Source organism: Danio rerio, chromosome 16 (assembly GCF_049306965.1).
Source record: "Danio rerio strain Tuebingen ecotype United States chromosome 16, GRCz12tu, whole genome shotgun sequence".
NCBI classification, from domain to species: Eukaryota; Metazoa; Chordata; class Actinopteri; order Cypriniformes; family Danionidae; genus Danio; species Danio rerio.
In genome coordinates this window covers 40,225,830-40,242,119 of record NC_133191.1, presented here as the reverse complement: position 1 = coordinate 40,242,119, position 16,290 = coordinate 40,225,830, and the positions used below count along the sequence as shown (strand labels likewise).

The 16,290-nt window shown below is 32.8% G+C and overlaps 1 protein-coding gene and 1 long non-coding RNA gene across 3 annotated transcripts in view; one reads left to right on the top strand and one right to left on the bottom strand.

The window, feature by feature from the left end:
• Positions 1 to 16,290, bottom strand: part of LOC141375048 (uncharacterized) — a 45,787-nt gene that overhangs the window by 2,311 nt on the left and 27,186 nt on the right. The window contains exon 10 of one of the 2 annotated variants that reach the window (XM_073926423.1): positions 9,843 to 9,883. The exons of the other annotated variant lie outside the window; for it this stretch is intronic. The gene's annotated coding sequence lies outside the window, so the exon portion shown is untranslated. Of the gene's footprint in view, positions 1 to 9,842; positions 9,884 to 16,290 lie in introns of those variants that run through there. 2 annotated transcript variants of the gene reach the window in all.
• Positions 1,583 to 6,619, top strand: LOC141378280 (uncharacterized). Its single transcript, XR_012392388.1, has 3 exons — positions 1,583 to 1,710; positions 1,946 to 2,030; positions 5,126 to 6,619. It is a non-coding gene; the product is annotated as an uncharacterized lncRNA (long non-coding RNA).

Sequence of the window (16,290 nt, the reverse complement as noted above, 5' to 3'; positions counted from 1 at the left end):
GTGTCATTTGTTTGTTTCGGTTGTCTTCATTTTAATGGTTTCGTTTCGTGATAATTCTATGGTGTGCTTTATCTGCCTGTCCTGATTCCCACTGAAGTGGGCGGGTTGTGTGACGTTTGATTCGGGGACGTTCTGTGGGCGGTGTTTGCGTGACGCGCTGTGAGTGAAGAAGATTTTATTCTCTCTGTATGAAGTATTTTCTAAGTGTAAAGCAGTTAATTTTCTCTTCACAAAATGTATGTAGTGTTTGCAGCAAACATGCCAGCCTGTGTTAAAAATACAGTGATATGTCTGTGTAAGATGAGTATGCCTGCACAGGAGCAACACTAGGAGAAGGCTGAGTGACTGATTGTGTAGAATAACTGAATATGTAAAGCACTGATTATTTATGTTAAATACTTCTATGAAGCTATATGTGTCAGAAGTTAGAATGAGTAACATATTATCAAGTTATTATCCTATCATAACAATGTATGTAAACACTTAGTTCCTTTGCATAAGTTGCATCTATAATTTGCTGACATAGACCTGTAACATCTCTGTTGACATGAGCTAGTGGGCTGAGAGCCAAGAATAGCAGGACCCCTTAGACTAGAAAACCTATTCAAAAATGGTCAAAAGTTAAAAAGAGACACATAGGGGTGTGTCAAAAACATAAATAAAGGAGAAGGAGCAGGAGAGACTTTGGAAGGTGTCCAGGAGAGACTTCAGAATGCTCTGGGGTCTATTCTGCTCTTTCTCGGCTTTATTATGGAGAATAAAGTCTATTTTCTGATATTCAAAACCTCTGGTCTGATAATTTGTAATTGATGAGAAGTCAATATTTACGACAAATGGCGCCCGCACGTGCGGCTGGAAAGAGATAGACAGGTGACACTGGACATGCTGAGGCTTGGAGGAAAAACACAAATATGTGGCCACGATAAAAAACGGTAAGCAATTTTCGCTTATACGTTTGTGTTTTTTCTACCAAGGACCTGCTTGTAACGGTAAAAAGTCACTTGAACTGTTTCTCCAGCTATAAAGAACTACAAGTAAAACTAAAAAAGTAAAAGTAAAGATATAAAAGGAAAACAATGGGGTTTTGAATACCAGAAGAAAATAACAATTTGCATGCAAATGATCTGTGTTTTCCTAAGAGGGCCTTGACGGATAGGATAAACGTTAACTAGTAACTGTTACTCATGTTTAGGAAATTTTTTAATGATGAAGATTATGCCTAGAGCATTTTTAAGTTTTAAAAGGAAGTTCTTAAAGTGTGGTGACAGTTAAGAGATTAAAGCAGATTAATAAAGTAGAGAGAAGCGCGCAAAGACCTCGGAGTACCCGTTCTGTTTTAATAATGATAAATATTATTATTCAGGAGGCTGGGGGAAAAAAGGCAAGAATCCTGTGAAATGCTATTTTTACTGAAGAACAGTAAAGACGGGAGCAGAAGTAACAGGTCACTCAAGAGGAGTGTAGTGGAGAATTCTGTGGTTATAGCTCTAAGGTTAGAGGCTGCTCGGACAGGTCACTCAAGAGGAGTGAGGTGTATTTATGTAATTGTAAGTAGTTGTGTATTTGTCTATGTTGCTGGGGTGCTTAGAAGCTATCACCTTTGATCTAGAGAGACTAGAATAGAGGTGAGGTTCAGGTTACACAGTGTAAGAGATGAGGTTAGGACGAGTGAGAAGTATGATTGTGTTTAGAAGTATGTTTGCAATAAGAGTGAGTTTAAAAGAATTATCGTTTTATATTATAATATAAAAGAAGGACTGCATATGTTGTGTGATTTTATGAACAATAAGATAGAGAGTGATGCAGTTGAGGGAAGATATTGTGATACAGAGGAGGTTTAAGCCTCATAAAATTAATTGAGATCATATTGCATTTGAAAGACACAGACTAAAAACAAGAATATACGAGTTAAACATTTTTCTGAATAATCTCTGTGTGTTTGAAGTGTTTTTAAGTATGAACTATAGGCAGAGAGGGGACTGAAATTCCTGACATGTCGACAGTCTGGAAGAAGGTCTGCTTCAGGAGTGGTAAGAATCTGTCTATTTTAAGAACAAAAGTTTCACAGGACAGATAGAAGCTAAAGAGTAAAGATATATTATAAGGTATTAAATAAATAGAAATATAAAGTAATGTAATAAGATAAATGAAATAAGAAAATATACATGATAGAACAAGATTTAATAAATAAAAAGTGTTAATAAAAATGCAACTAGAAGCTATACTAATAAATATTAAGAAATAAAAAAATTGAAGCATGGAAATAACTACATATGGAGATTAATAGTTATATTGATCAGGAAATAAATTTACTAAATCAGTAAAAAAAAAGATAAGTTAATAATTTGAGTAAATAAAGAATTAGAAGAAAAAACTTTAATGAATATTGATTAATTGAAGAGTTAATGATCAAATGTTTAAGGAAAATAAGCTTAAAAAAATGAATTAGGAAAATCTAAGAGACAAAATACTAATTTTTGAAAAGGAAAAGAAGCATAGGAAAATGGAGAAAAAAGAAGTCCAAACATTGTTTAATAGAATTAAAAGAGAAGATGTTTAAAAATATATATTATAAAGTAATATAAGATAAAAATTAGAAAAAACAGCAACATTTTGAAGAAAACAAGATTTGGCTTTAAAAGATAAAATTATGTTTAAGTGCAATAAAAAATTGTTGTGGAGTAAGTTGACTGTTGTCATCTGTTTTAAAGTCAGCTACAGGCTGTCATCTGAGCCAACAGCTATTTGTAGTAAAAGCAGTGAGTCAGATGTAAAGCATAGACACTGAGGAGAAATGAAAGAACATAATAGTGAGTTCAAAAATTATATAGTTAATATTTTATGTACTTAAAAGGTAATTGAGAATTAAAAATTGCATTTCAGATAGGAAAAATGCTTAAAGTAAACAAACATGTAGAGGTAAAATAGTACTATGAACTTGAAGCTATTGCAGTAAGGATTTTGAACAGGTATATTAGACATTAGGCCACCATATAGTACTGTTGAATTAAAACAGGTATGGAAATGTTAGAGAAATTAAAATAGTGTAAGATGTAATGTAACTAGTGAGGAAACACTAGAATAAGATTAGGAAAAATAAGTGAAGCACAATCTGAAGCCAAAGAAATTAATTATAAGAACATTTAACAAATAGAAAATTAAGCATATTTACATATGATAAAAATGATTGAGAATGAAAAATAATTAGAGAAAATAAGTTGTTAAACTACAAAAGGAGTCTTTATTTGATGAATGAAAAAATGGAAAAAAATATATATATATATATATATTTTATTAAGTCATGAGCTAAATTCTATATATATTAATTAAGAAGACATAGGGATGAACTTTGGGGGACTGTAGTCTTGTACCTACCAGACATCTCTGAGTACACTGGCAAATGGAAAGGTGTTTGAAAAACACAATGAGCAAAATGGCTGTTGACACTTGTGACATGCTACAGCAGTGATGCAGGCACTGCATACTCAGGTTTTACTGAGGACTGAAAAAGCTACATTTTAAGATGAAACTTTAAATGTGTATTGTTAAATAATATATTATGATGAATGTTAAATAATTTAGGTTTAAGTTTCAATTGGTTTAATCAAAAAGTTCCTTAAACATAGAATGATAAATTACAATGCAGCAGACTAACTAAAGAAAAAGAAAAAGCTTTTGATAAGGCAATAATATCTAAGCATAATATTATTGTGAATGACCTAAATCAAGATTGGATATTGAAAACTGGAAAAATTCAAATCTAGAAAAATTATTTATAGTTAAAGAGAAGATTGAAACAACAATTTTAATGAATTCATAGGACATGATAAGGTCAAAAAGTAACAGTTCTAAATTACTATAAGAAAAATTGAAAGAGAAAAGTGTTTAAGAAAAAGATATTGTTTCACATGAAAACATATGTGAAAAATAATTTGAAAAAAAATATTAAGGAATAATAGTTAAAACAGAGCAAAGAGAAATTTACAAAACATACAGTAAGTTTTAGTCAGCTGATAAAAAAGTGCATCAAAATTGTATGAACAACTAGTTTAATGAGAATGCCTTAAGAAATAAATGTTAGCCAAAAGACAGTACCATAAATTAGGACGAAAAAGGAATTAATATATAGCTCTGAAAATTGATTAGTAAAAGAAAGAAGTGTCAAATTCCAACTAAATGATTGTCATTACAGGACTGAGATGCAGATAAAATCAGCCAGCATAGTCAGGGTTAAAATTAAATCAGATGTAGATTTGCCCATAAAGAAAACCACTAAATGCTGAAATAGGTATTAAACACTATTGAAAAGTTTGTGTAAAAATAGGAGCACTAATAGAAACATCTAGATAATGTAATATGCAATCTGTCCTAGACATTTCTATTTAAATTTAAAGTAGTAATAAATTATAAGTAACTAATAATATTTAATTGAAGTTAATTTGATAGTTAAAATAAATGGTTAATCAAGACAGATAAAAGAGGCTTAATGTTTAGGTTATGATTTAAGAAAATCAATAAGAAAAGATTTTCCAGCTGAAGTTAATATTGTATGTAAAGATATGTTCTTTTGGATGGTAAATATTTTAAGTGGTTTGGTTTCTATTGAGTTTATTTTAGGTAACTACCAGAGGAGGGTAGAAACTTATTTGTACTCGTGTAGCTTGGTGAATAGCATATACTGTATACACCAGAATGCATAAAGGGTTATAATAAGGGAGAAGATCATAGTATGGACACTGTCACAATATGTGGATGATTGAATTATCTACAGCTTCACAGAGCTCTAGTTTAATTAAAAGACTTGAGTGGAGACCATTGCTCCAAACAGTGAGATGATGACTGTTTTTGGTGTTGACTAGATAGAGAATTATTCTGTAAACAAGCACTGTTAAGAAACTATGATGAGTAGATGATTGGAGTAATACTAGAAGCAAATTATGAAGCAGGAACAGTTATTACATCTGTGACAAGAGAAGTATTTCCTAAATTTCGAAATGCCTTCAGAAATAAGTTCATAATGGGTTTGCATTCATGAAATTAATGAATGATCAATAAATAAAAACATCTAAAGAAGTATGAAAAATTATGAATAAAGCAAAAGAGAGAATAATTGTATTATGCTCAGTTACCAGAAATGGCTGAAAGAGGTGAAGATGATCCATCAAGACCAACGCTCAATGAAATATTTGAAAATAATAAACTTAATGGGATTAATGTGTTTACAAGTGCATTGGTAAGTGATGGCATGGAAACTGACAGAAACAAGCATCTAACACCGCATCGCATGAACTGCTATTGGGTCGACCCTTGAAAGAAACCTTGCAAGAAACCGCATGACCCTTGCAAGAAACCACATGAAACTTTGCATAAAACCTGGCATATAATCTCACATATAACCATGCACATAACCTCTTGGAATGGTTTGCAAAGATGTCTAATGCAGTAGGGACTTTTATGAAGAAACAAATAATTGCCATGTGCAAAGCGATATCTGTGCAGGAAACCAGAAAGGAGCCATGTGAGAGAGCAGAGATATAAGGTCCAATTGGTCCAGCTGATCGAGTCTATCTGTGGATGCTCTGGAGAGCTCAGGAGGAAAGGACCATATCTGGATGAGGGCAAATCCAACAGCTGCCAAAGGGGATGCCATTGATGAGGTACCAATGCCTCAAAGGAGCGAAAGGGAACAACTCCAGCAAAAGAAAAGCTGACTGGAAACAGAGGAGCCTGAATATTCCAAAGCTCTTAACTACTAAGTGCCACGTGTGGAAGCAAGAGTTTATCAGAGCAAAGAAAAGAGTGATTCTGATAATGTGCCTGAATACAACATACAGAAGTGTCACAAATCAAGGGATGATGAATGCACAACTGCAGATTCCAGAACTCAGACTCTCAACCACACATCTCCATTAACATCTATTAAAGTCAAGTGAAGATGCTGATAGCTCAGAAGAAGAGAAACAAGGATGAGGAAAGATCAAGATCAACATTTGATGCTTTTTACATTTGCATATTGATTTTGTTTGCATATTGCTTTCATGGTACCTATATATAATATCACTTCAGTATATTCTACATGAGTGTGAAAACTAGCAGCTAGCACTGAACCAACTGAATACTTATGCTTAAAACATTGTTGTCTTTGATGTGTTAAGAGAAAAAGAGAGTACAGTCTTTTACTTCCTTCAAATCAAAAAAGAAAGGGGAGATGTTTGGCTGGACTTCTGTCAAAGTACAGTGGCATAATCTAGTCAATTGATAACAGCTATGTGGCTAATTTCAGACACTAGATAGAGGTAATTAAGAGAACTGGATTATGAAATTGCACTTTGGGGTTAAAAGACAATAATATTAAGACTAAAGTCTTAAGAGGAGGGATTGAAGAAGATTTTATTCTCTCTGTATGAAGTATTTTCTAAGTGTAAAGCAGTTAATTTTCTCTTCACAAAATGTATGTAGTGTTTGCAGCAAACATGCCAGCCTGTGTTAAAAATACAGTGATATGTCTGTGTAAGATGAGTATGCCTGCACAGGAGCAACACAGAGACTTCAGAATGCTCTGGGGTCTGCTCTGCTCTTTCTCGGCTTTATTATGGAGAATAAAGTCTATTTTCTGATATTCAAAACCTCTGGTCTGATAATTTGTAATTGATGAGAAGTCAATTTTTACGACATGAGCTACTAGCCCGACAGTGGAAACGCGACATGATTTCGGTCTAATTTCTCAACCTCCCGGGCTATTGGCCCGGCCCGGCCCGATTAAAGCCCTGGCTCGCACTGGCCCGATAGTGGAAATGCGGCTATTGAGTGAAATGAAGCTCGTCTTCCTTGTGTTTGGGGATGGCTTATACGAGTGTCTGCTGATGAGCTCCAGCTGGGATCGATCCGTGCTGATTAAGTGACAGCTGGGGTGAATCCGGGACCAAGGCGACGTGGCATCAGCATACTCGCCACAAGGATTGGGTACCGAAACCTGCTAGGTAACCGATACGTACCATTATTAAATCAGCGTATGAATTTCAGTGCCTAATTTTGGTGCTGCAGCAAGGACGTTACGCCTGTTTCACACCACAAGCGAAAGTAGCGCATGAGCAGCGCGTATGGAGAGCAGAAGCAGCACACAGCCGTTTGCCTTTCACAACAGCTGCGTCTGCAGCGCGCAGCTCTCCGGCAGCTGCTGCAGAGATCAATCTATCTCTATGTCTATTCTATCTAGTTATGAACAGCTCTCGGGTGGAATAACTTGAGTGAACATAAAACAAAACTTTCTTCCTCAGTTTCAGCAGCACAGCACAGCACACAGCGAGCTCACATCATCCAGCATGCGTGTCGAACTACACTACCCACAATACACTTCGCTATGGACTACAACTCCCATAAATAGCTAGTCTTAAACCGCCCACTCCCCTCTCCTGCAACACTAGCGTGCAACTTAAGCAAAACTGATACTAAAATTGTTTTACATTTGGTTTTGTAGTTCGGGCCTAAATAAATGTTTGTTGCAGTTTTTTATCGTTTTAAGTTCATTTGAATGACTATATATAAATCAGTTGATATTTTTAACGCATTTATTGAGTAAAATTTTTACTGTCATTCAATGTGTTTAGGTCATTATTAATGCACGAAATAAACAATAAAAAATAGCACTTATTATTACTCCAGAATAATTATTTTTTAGGAAACAGTGTAAACACTTTCAGAAACATTATTGTAAATGAATGGGAGGGCAAAATAAATCGACTTCAGCTGTAGGCCTGTTAAAGTTTACAGGTGCAGCAATGTGCCTTGATGTACTTGAATGCTAGAAATGTGTTCTCCAACACCCGTATAACGTTACTTGTCAAATAAATAAACAAGGAAGATTATTTTGAGTTTAAGTTATTTAATTATCTTGTTTATGAAGACTGCAGAGTGATGCATGAACAAAAATGACTATGAATAATGTTAAGTATTTTGTGATATATATGTTAAAATGTGCTCCTAAAAGTACGTGGCCCCTGCCCGCCCCCACAGGTTAATAGTAAGCTAATGTAATTTCATAATGCAAATCTTAAATTCATGCTAACCAACAAATGATCAAAGGAAATGTATTAATGTAATACAGTATGAATTTATGTTTACTTTAAACTGTAATCATATTGTTCTGTTAAAATTATTTTTAAAAATATTTTGTCAAATAAAATTATTTTGTAGAGTCATCCACTATCATTTTGGGGCTAAAAAGTATCGATTCAGGCACCGTTTTGGCACCGGTATCGTTTTAAAAGTATCGATTAGGCACCGGTATCGAAAAAACCCAAACGATGCCCAACCCTACTCGCCACATTATGTTTTTGGTTCCTTTCGGGGCATTGATAAATGCTTATCCAGTAAATCTATGGGAGGATCAGAAAGCTCTTGGATTAAGTCCAAATTATCTTTATTTGTGTTCTGAAGATAAACAAAGATCTTATGGGTTTGGAACAACATTAGGGTAATTAATGACAGAATTTTCATTTTTTGGTGAACTAATCTTTTAGGATCAACTGAAATTACTCAACAGTTTTCTTCAGAAAAATGAGCATGTCTGCTTTTTCAGGAGACAGACAAGCCCGCTCCTGGCTGATAATGTCCCCAGCAGTGGAAAATGTACGCTCTGAGGTTGTGGATGATGCTTGCATGCAAAGATACCTTGATGCCAATTCTGAAAGCATTGGCAGAGTGTCATTTATGTCCCACCACCAGTTTACTGGACTTACTGAGGACAGTGTAGACGGAAGCAGTCTGTACTTATTTATTATCTCTATATCTCCTCTGTAGTGCTGCTGACGCTGGTCTGCATTCTTGCTTCAATTGCCATGTCCTCCACAGCAAACAGCTCCTCAAGGCAGAAAGCTTTGGAATCTTCTATTAACAAATGAGTAAAGAAATAAAGACAAATATAAAACTATATAAAAAATAAATTCAAACAAGTTAATTTTCTTCTGAATTAAGTAAAATTAAATAGGAAAAAATAGGATTTCTTTATATTTTCTTACTAGTGCTGTTGTTGCAGATGCACTGTCTTCATCAGAGATGTCATTTCGGTTACCTGCTAAATGCCTGTTCTATCTGCTCAGTCGGAGTCTATATTCAATAAAAAACTAGGTCACACTGAAGAAGATTTCTATTCTCTCTGTATGAAGTATTTTCTAAGTGTAAAGCAGTTAATTTTCTCTTCACAAAATGTATGTAGTGTTTGCAGCAAACATGCCAGCCTGTGTTAAAAATACAGTGATATGTCTGTGTAAGATGAGTATGCCTGCACAGGAGCAACACTAGGAGAAGGCTGAGTGACTGATTGTGTAGAATAACTGAATATGTAAAGCACTGATTATTTATGTTAAATACTTGTATGAAGCTATATGTGTCAGAAGTTAGAATGAGTAACATATTATCAAGTTATTATCCTATCATAACAATGTATGTAAACACTTAGTTCCTTTGCATAAGTTGCATCTATACTTTGCTGACATAGACCTGTAACATCTCTGTTGACATGAGCTAGTGGGCTGAGAGCAAAGAATAGCAGGACCCCTTAGACTAAAAACCTATTCAAAAATGGTCAAGAGTTAAAAAGAGACTTAGGGGTGTGTCAAATAATCCTGTATAAAAATTGTAACAAACACACTGAAACTTTAGAAGGTGCAGGAGAGACTTTGGAAGGTGTCCAGGAGAGACTTCAGAATGCTCTGGGGTCTGCTCTGCTCTTTCTCGGCTTTATTATGGAGAAGAAAGTCTATTTTCTGATATTCAAAACCTCTGGTCTGATAATTTGTAATTAATGAGAAGTCAATATTTACCACAAATGGCGCCCAACGTGGTGCTGGACAGAGACGAACGGGTGACACTGGACATGCTGGGGCTTGGAGGAATAACACAAATATGTGGCCACGATAAAAAACGGTAAGCAATTTTAAGCTTATACGTTTGTGTTTTTTCTACCAAGGACCTGCTTGTAACGGTAAAAAAGTCACTTGAACTGTTTCTCCAGCTATAACGAACTACAAGTAAAACTAAAAAAGTAAAAGTAAACATAAAAAGTAAAGATATAAAAGGAAAACAAAGGGGTTTTGAATACCAGGAGAAAATAACAATTTGCATGCAAATGATCTGTGTTTTCCTATGAGGGCCTTGACGGATAGGATAAACGTTAACTAGTAACTGTTACTCATGTTTGGGAAATTTTTTAATATTATGAAGAATATGCATAGAGCATTTTTAAGTTTTAAGAGGAAGTTCTTAAAGTGTGGTGACAATTAATAAGTTAAAACAGATTAAGGTATAGAGAGAAGCGCGCAAAGACCTCGGAGTACCCGTTCTGTTTTAATAATAATAAATAATATTATTCAGGAGGCTGGGGGAAAAAAGGCACAAATCCTGTGAAATGCTATTTTTACTGAAGAACAGTAAAGACGGAAGCAGAAGTAACAGGTCACTCAAGAGGAGTGTAGTGGAGAATTCTGTGGTTATAGCTCTAAGGTTAGAGGCTGCTCGGACAGGTCACTCAAGAGGAGTGAGGTGTATTTATGTAATTGTAAGTAGTTGTGTATTTGTCTATGTTGCTGGGGTGCTTAGAAGCCTTCAACTTTGATCTAGAGAAACTAGAATAGAGGTGAGGTTCAGGTTACACAGTGTAAGAGATGAGTTAGACTGAGTGAGAAGTATGATTGTGCTTAGAAGTATGTTTGCAATAAGAGTGAGTTTAAAAGAATTATCATTTTATATTATAATATAAAAGAAGGATTGCATATGTTGTGTGATTTAAGAACAATAAGATAGAGAGTGACGCAGTTTAGGGAAGAGATTGTGATACAGAGGAGGTTTAAGCCTAATAAAGTTAATTGAGATCATATTGCATTTGAAAGACACAGACTAAAAACAAGAATATACGAGTTAAACATTTTTCTGAATAATCTCTGTGTGTTTGAAGTGTTTTTAAGTATGAACTATAGGCAGAGAGGGGACTGAAATTCCTGACATGTCGACAGTCTGGAAGAAGGTCTGCTTCAGGAGTGGTAAGAATCTGTCTATTTTAAGAACAAAAGTTTCACAGGACAGAAAGAAGCTAAAGAGTAAAGATATATTATAAGGTATTAAATAAATAGAAATATTATAAAGTAATGAATAAGATAAATGAAATAAGAAAATATTAATGATAGAATAAGATTTAATAAATAAAAAGTGTTAATAAAAATGCAACTGGAAGTTAGACTAATAAATATTAAGAAATTCAAAAATTGAAGCATAGAAATATCTACATATGGAGATTAATAGTTATATTGATCAGGAAATAAATTTACTAAATCAGTATGAATAAAAATAGATAAGTTGATGATTTGAGTAAATAAAGAATTAGAAGAGAAAACTTTAATAAATATGGATTAATTGAAGAGTTAATGATCAAATGTTTAAGGAAAATAAGTTTAAAGAAAAATGAATTAGGAAAATCTAAGAGACAAAAATGCTAATTTTTAAAAAGGGAAAAGAAGCATAGGAAAATGGAGAAAAAAGAAGTTCAAACATTGTTTAATAGAATTAAAAGAGAAGATGTTTAATATATATATATATATATATATATATATATATATATATATATATATATATATATATATATATATATATATATTAAACAGATAAAATAAAAATTAGAAAAAAACAGTAACATTTAAAAGAAACTAAGATTTGGCTTTAAAAGATAAAATTATGTTTAAGTGCAATAAAAAATTGTTGTGGAGTAAGTTGACTGTTGTCATCTGTTTTAAAGTCAGCTACAGGCTGTCATCTGAGCCAACAGCTATTTGTAGTAAAAGCAGCGAGTCAGATGTAAAGCATAGACACTGAGGAGAAATGAAAGAACATAATAGTGAGTTCAAAAATTATATAGTTCATATTTTATGTACTTAAAAGGTAATTGAGAATTAAAAATTGCATTTCAGATAGTAAAAATGCTTAAAGTAAACAAACATGTAGAGGTAAAATAGTACTATGAACTTGAAGCTATTGCAGTAAGGATTTTGAACAGGTATATTAGACATTTGGCCACCATATAGTACTGTTGAATTAAAACAGGTATGGAAATGTTAGAGAAATTAAAATAGTGTAAGATGTAATGTAACTAGTGAGGAAAAACTAGAATAAGATTAGGAAAAATAAGTGAAGCACAATCTAAAGCCAAAAAAAATTAATTATAAGAACATTTAACAAATAGAAAATTAAGCATATTTACATATGATAAAAATGATTGAGAATTAGAAAAAATAAGTTGTTAAACAGCAAACAAAAATAGATAAATAAATTAATTAATTAAAAAAAATTGGATAAAAGGAGTCTTTATTTGATGAAGGAAAAAATGGGAAAAAAATAATTTATTAAGTCATGAGCTAAATTCTATATATATTAATTAAGAGGACGTATGGATGAACTTTGGGGGACTGTAGTCTCGTACCTACCAGACATCTCTGAGTACACTGGCAAATGGAAAGGTGTGTGAAAAAACACAAAGCAAAATGGCTGTGGACACTTTTGACATGAACTTTTTGCCCAGGATTTACTGAGGACTGAAAAAGCTACATTTGTTCAGAGACATTCAAAAGAGACACTAACAAGAGACTGATGAACTGATCAAAAAGAAAAAACTCTCCACCAGAACTTTACATCAGCTGAGTCAAAGAAAGAAGCCAGCCCAAAGAGAGAGGGGGAAACACTGTGCCCTGATATGAAGGAAGTTCAGGACAACATAGAAAAGACTGTTGCACCAATCTGGAGCTAGTTGTCTCAGGTTGCGAGGGGGGATAGCCTGACAGTCCATCTCAAAGTAGCTCCTAGTCCAAATTACGTTCAAGCATTACAGAAGGAAAATTAAGAACAAAAGTTTAGCTACCCATTCTTGTATCAAATCAGACTCCTGTCAATTTTAGAGAAATTATTATCATGCAAATTTGTAAATAAAAAAAAATAAAAAATAAAAAAAAGTGTTATAAGGTAATTTTAAGGTGAAACTTTAAATGATGAAATTATATATTATGATGAATGGTAAATAATTTGAGTTTAAGTTTCAGTAGGCTTAATAAAAGTTCCTTAAACATAGAAGGATAAATTACAATACAGGGTGGTGACTAAAGAAAAAGCTTTTTGATAAGGCAATACATAATTTGGAGAATAAATAAGAATGGAACTAAGTATTTAAGTTCAAATCAAGTAAAGGAAAATCTTAACATAATTGTATTGTGAATGGCCTAAATCAATATTGGATAGTGAAAACTGGAAAAATTCAAATCTAGAAAAATGATTTATAGTTAAAGGAAAGATTGAAATAACAATTTGAAATAAATTCATAGGACATAAGGTCAGAAAGTAACAGTTCTAAATTGCTATGAGAAAAATTGAAAGAGAACAGTGTTTAAGAAAAAGATAATATTTTACATGAAAACATATGTGAAAAATAATTAGAAAAAAAATTAAGGAATAATAATTAAAACAGAGAGAAATTTACAAAGCATACAGTAAGTTTTAGCCAGCTGATAAAAAAGTGCATCAAAATTGTATAAACAACTAGTTTAATGGGAGTGCCTTAGGAAATAATTATGAGCCAAAAGAAAATAACTCAAAGATAAAAAAGGAATTAATATATATATCAGAAAATAAATTAGTAAAGGAAAGAAGTGTCAAATTCCAACTAAATGATTGTCATTACAGGACTGAGATGCAGATGAAATCAGCCAGCACAGTGAGGGTTCAAATTAAATCAGATGTAGATCTGCCCAGAAATAAAAAACACTAGATGCAGAAATAGGGATTAAACACTATTGAAAAGTTTGTGTAAAAATAGGAGCATTAATAGAAACATTGACTGTAATATACAATCTGTCCTAGACATTTCTATTTAAATTTAAAGTAGTAATAAATGTATAAATGACTAATAATTTTTGATGGAATCTAAAGGCAATAATTACATATGAAGACAAAACAAGATTATGTTTAGGTTATGATTTAAGAAAATCAATAGGAGAAGATTTTCCAGCTGAAGTTTATATTGTATGTGAAGATACAGTAGGTGAGAGTTCAAAGTGGCTATTAACGCCGCGGCTTGTACCGCCGCCGTTTGAAATAGGTGCCGCTCTGTTTTTAGTGTATGACCGCAGTTTGTGAATGAGCCGCCAGGGGGCGCAAAGGGACGGGATGCGAACGGACAGAAATAGCCCATACAGCTACTGTGCTTGTAAATGATATTAAACAATAAGTCAAAGCATTATAATTCCTTCATTAATCATTTAAAATTTGTTAACACGCTTTATTGTAAACTTTTTAAGTGCAAAGAGGATTTGTTTTGGAAAATAGAATTGAAGAAGTAAAGACAACTAAAATGAAAGCACAAACATTTAGTACAAATAAGTAGTCTTAAATAAATAAATAAAGCAGCCTAAATATAGAAAGATGTTCAGTGTTTGCTATTTTGATAGGACTAAGACAAGACATTTTCATTTATGTTTTATTTCTGTTTTTATTTCCATTTTCGTTGTTGATTATATTTTACTATCTCATTTATGCCATAACAATTGTACATAAACGAATAATAAACGAATAATGAAAATAAATGAATAATGAAAATAGGCCTAAATAAATTATTTATTTAAAGACATTGCCGTACAGTACGTGAAACACTGAGAAAAATAAATTGACCTACCTTAAGCAGATCACTAAAAGTATAATAAAAATATTTTTATATATTATATATATTTATATATTATTTTATTTTTAATAATTTAGTTTCAGTTCTGTTCAGTTTTTTTTTTTTTTTTTTTTTTACTTATGGCTCAGTATGTTTTGTATTTTAACTTCATATTCAGTCACCTTGCATATGTGTGTGAAATATAATGCCGCATAACCGCGGAAAAAGAAGAAAAAGCTGTCAAAGGTTAGAGCTAATTCATCAAAATTAGCTATATTAAAATACAGCATTTATGTTAATACTGGCAGAATGTGAACAAACTCAAGGCTAAGATATGCGCTTGCCTTTTAATGCATTTGCGGCCTTTTTATAGGCTACAGGCAACTATGTATAATAATGTTTTTTTTTTCTTTTTTTTGTATGGTAAAGGACAATGCACATTATGTTATTGATGTAAACTTAGGCTAAAACTTACCATTGATAAACGTGACCTACCTCAAGCAGATCACTTAAAGTATAAAAAAAATAAAGTAGGCTATATATATATATATATATATTCTTAATAAACTTCACAGCCACAAATATAAAAAACACAACTTGTATTAAAACTGGGCGAGGATTAGAAAGAATACGATGCTTGTTATATAATTTAAATTTTGATTCCAATTTCTGCAAGCACATTTTTTCACTCGCTACTCTGCCAGAAACTTCGCCGCCGGAGAGCACCTCAATAATGTAAACATTTGTTTAAAGATGGAGCGCAAGATGTGCCGAGTGGCAACATGTGAAGAACGATGGCAAAGCTAAGTGTGATTATTGTAATAAACTAAGTTATAAAGCAGAGTCCCGACCAACAGGACTAAGCATATGCGGTTGGCTCATTCTTCACGAATATAGAATTAAAATAATGGCGCGTTAGGTTCACAAAGCAGCGCATTCTCTCCGCCTCATCGTTTAACCAGCGGGACACGCTGCTGAAGCAGGAGAGACACTCCGTCATTCATAATCTTAGCTGATGTATCGGAGTCGAATGAATATATCAAAGAGGAATTTTCTTTTAACAGTCCCGATATGTTTAATCTTTTTATTTATTTTTTTTTTCGTGTCATTTCTCTTCAGCAAATTATATATATTTTTAAAGCTGCTTGATTCTTTTAAAACCGAAAGCAGAGCCCGTGGTGTTTTTCCATAAGATACTCCTTTATGAATGTTTTAATTTTTTATTAAAGTCTTTAATGTGCATTTTGATAGTTTTATTTTATTTCAAGCAGCATCTAAATGCGAATTTATCCTCAAAACTTGGCATGAGAGCGATGCAAGTCATGTGTGGCATAATTGCCTTTTTTCCCTGCGCGTGCGAGATCAATTTCTGATATTTTTGCAACTAAAATAAAAGCATAAACATTCAGTACAAATAAGTAGTCTTAAATAAATAAATAAATAAATAAATGAATAAAGCTGTCTTTTAACCTAAATATAGAGAGATGTTCAGTGTTTGCTATTTTGACAGGACTAAGACAAGACTTTTTCATTTATGTTTTTATTTCTGTTTTTACTTACATTTTCGTTGTTGTATATAGTTTACTATCTCATTTTATGTC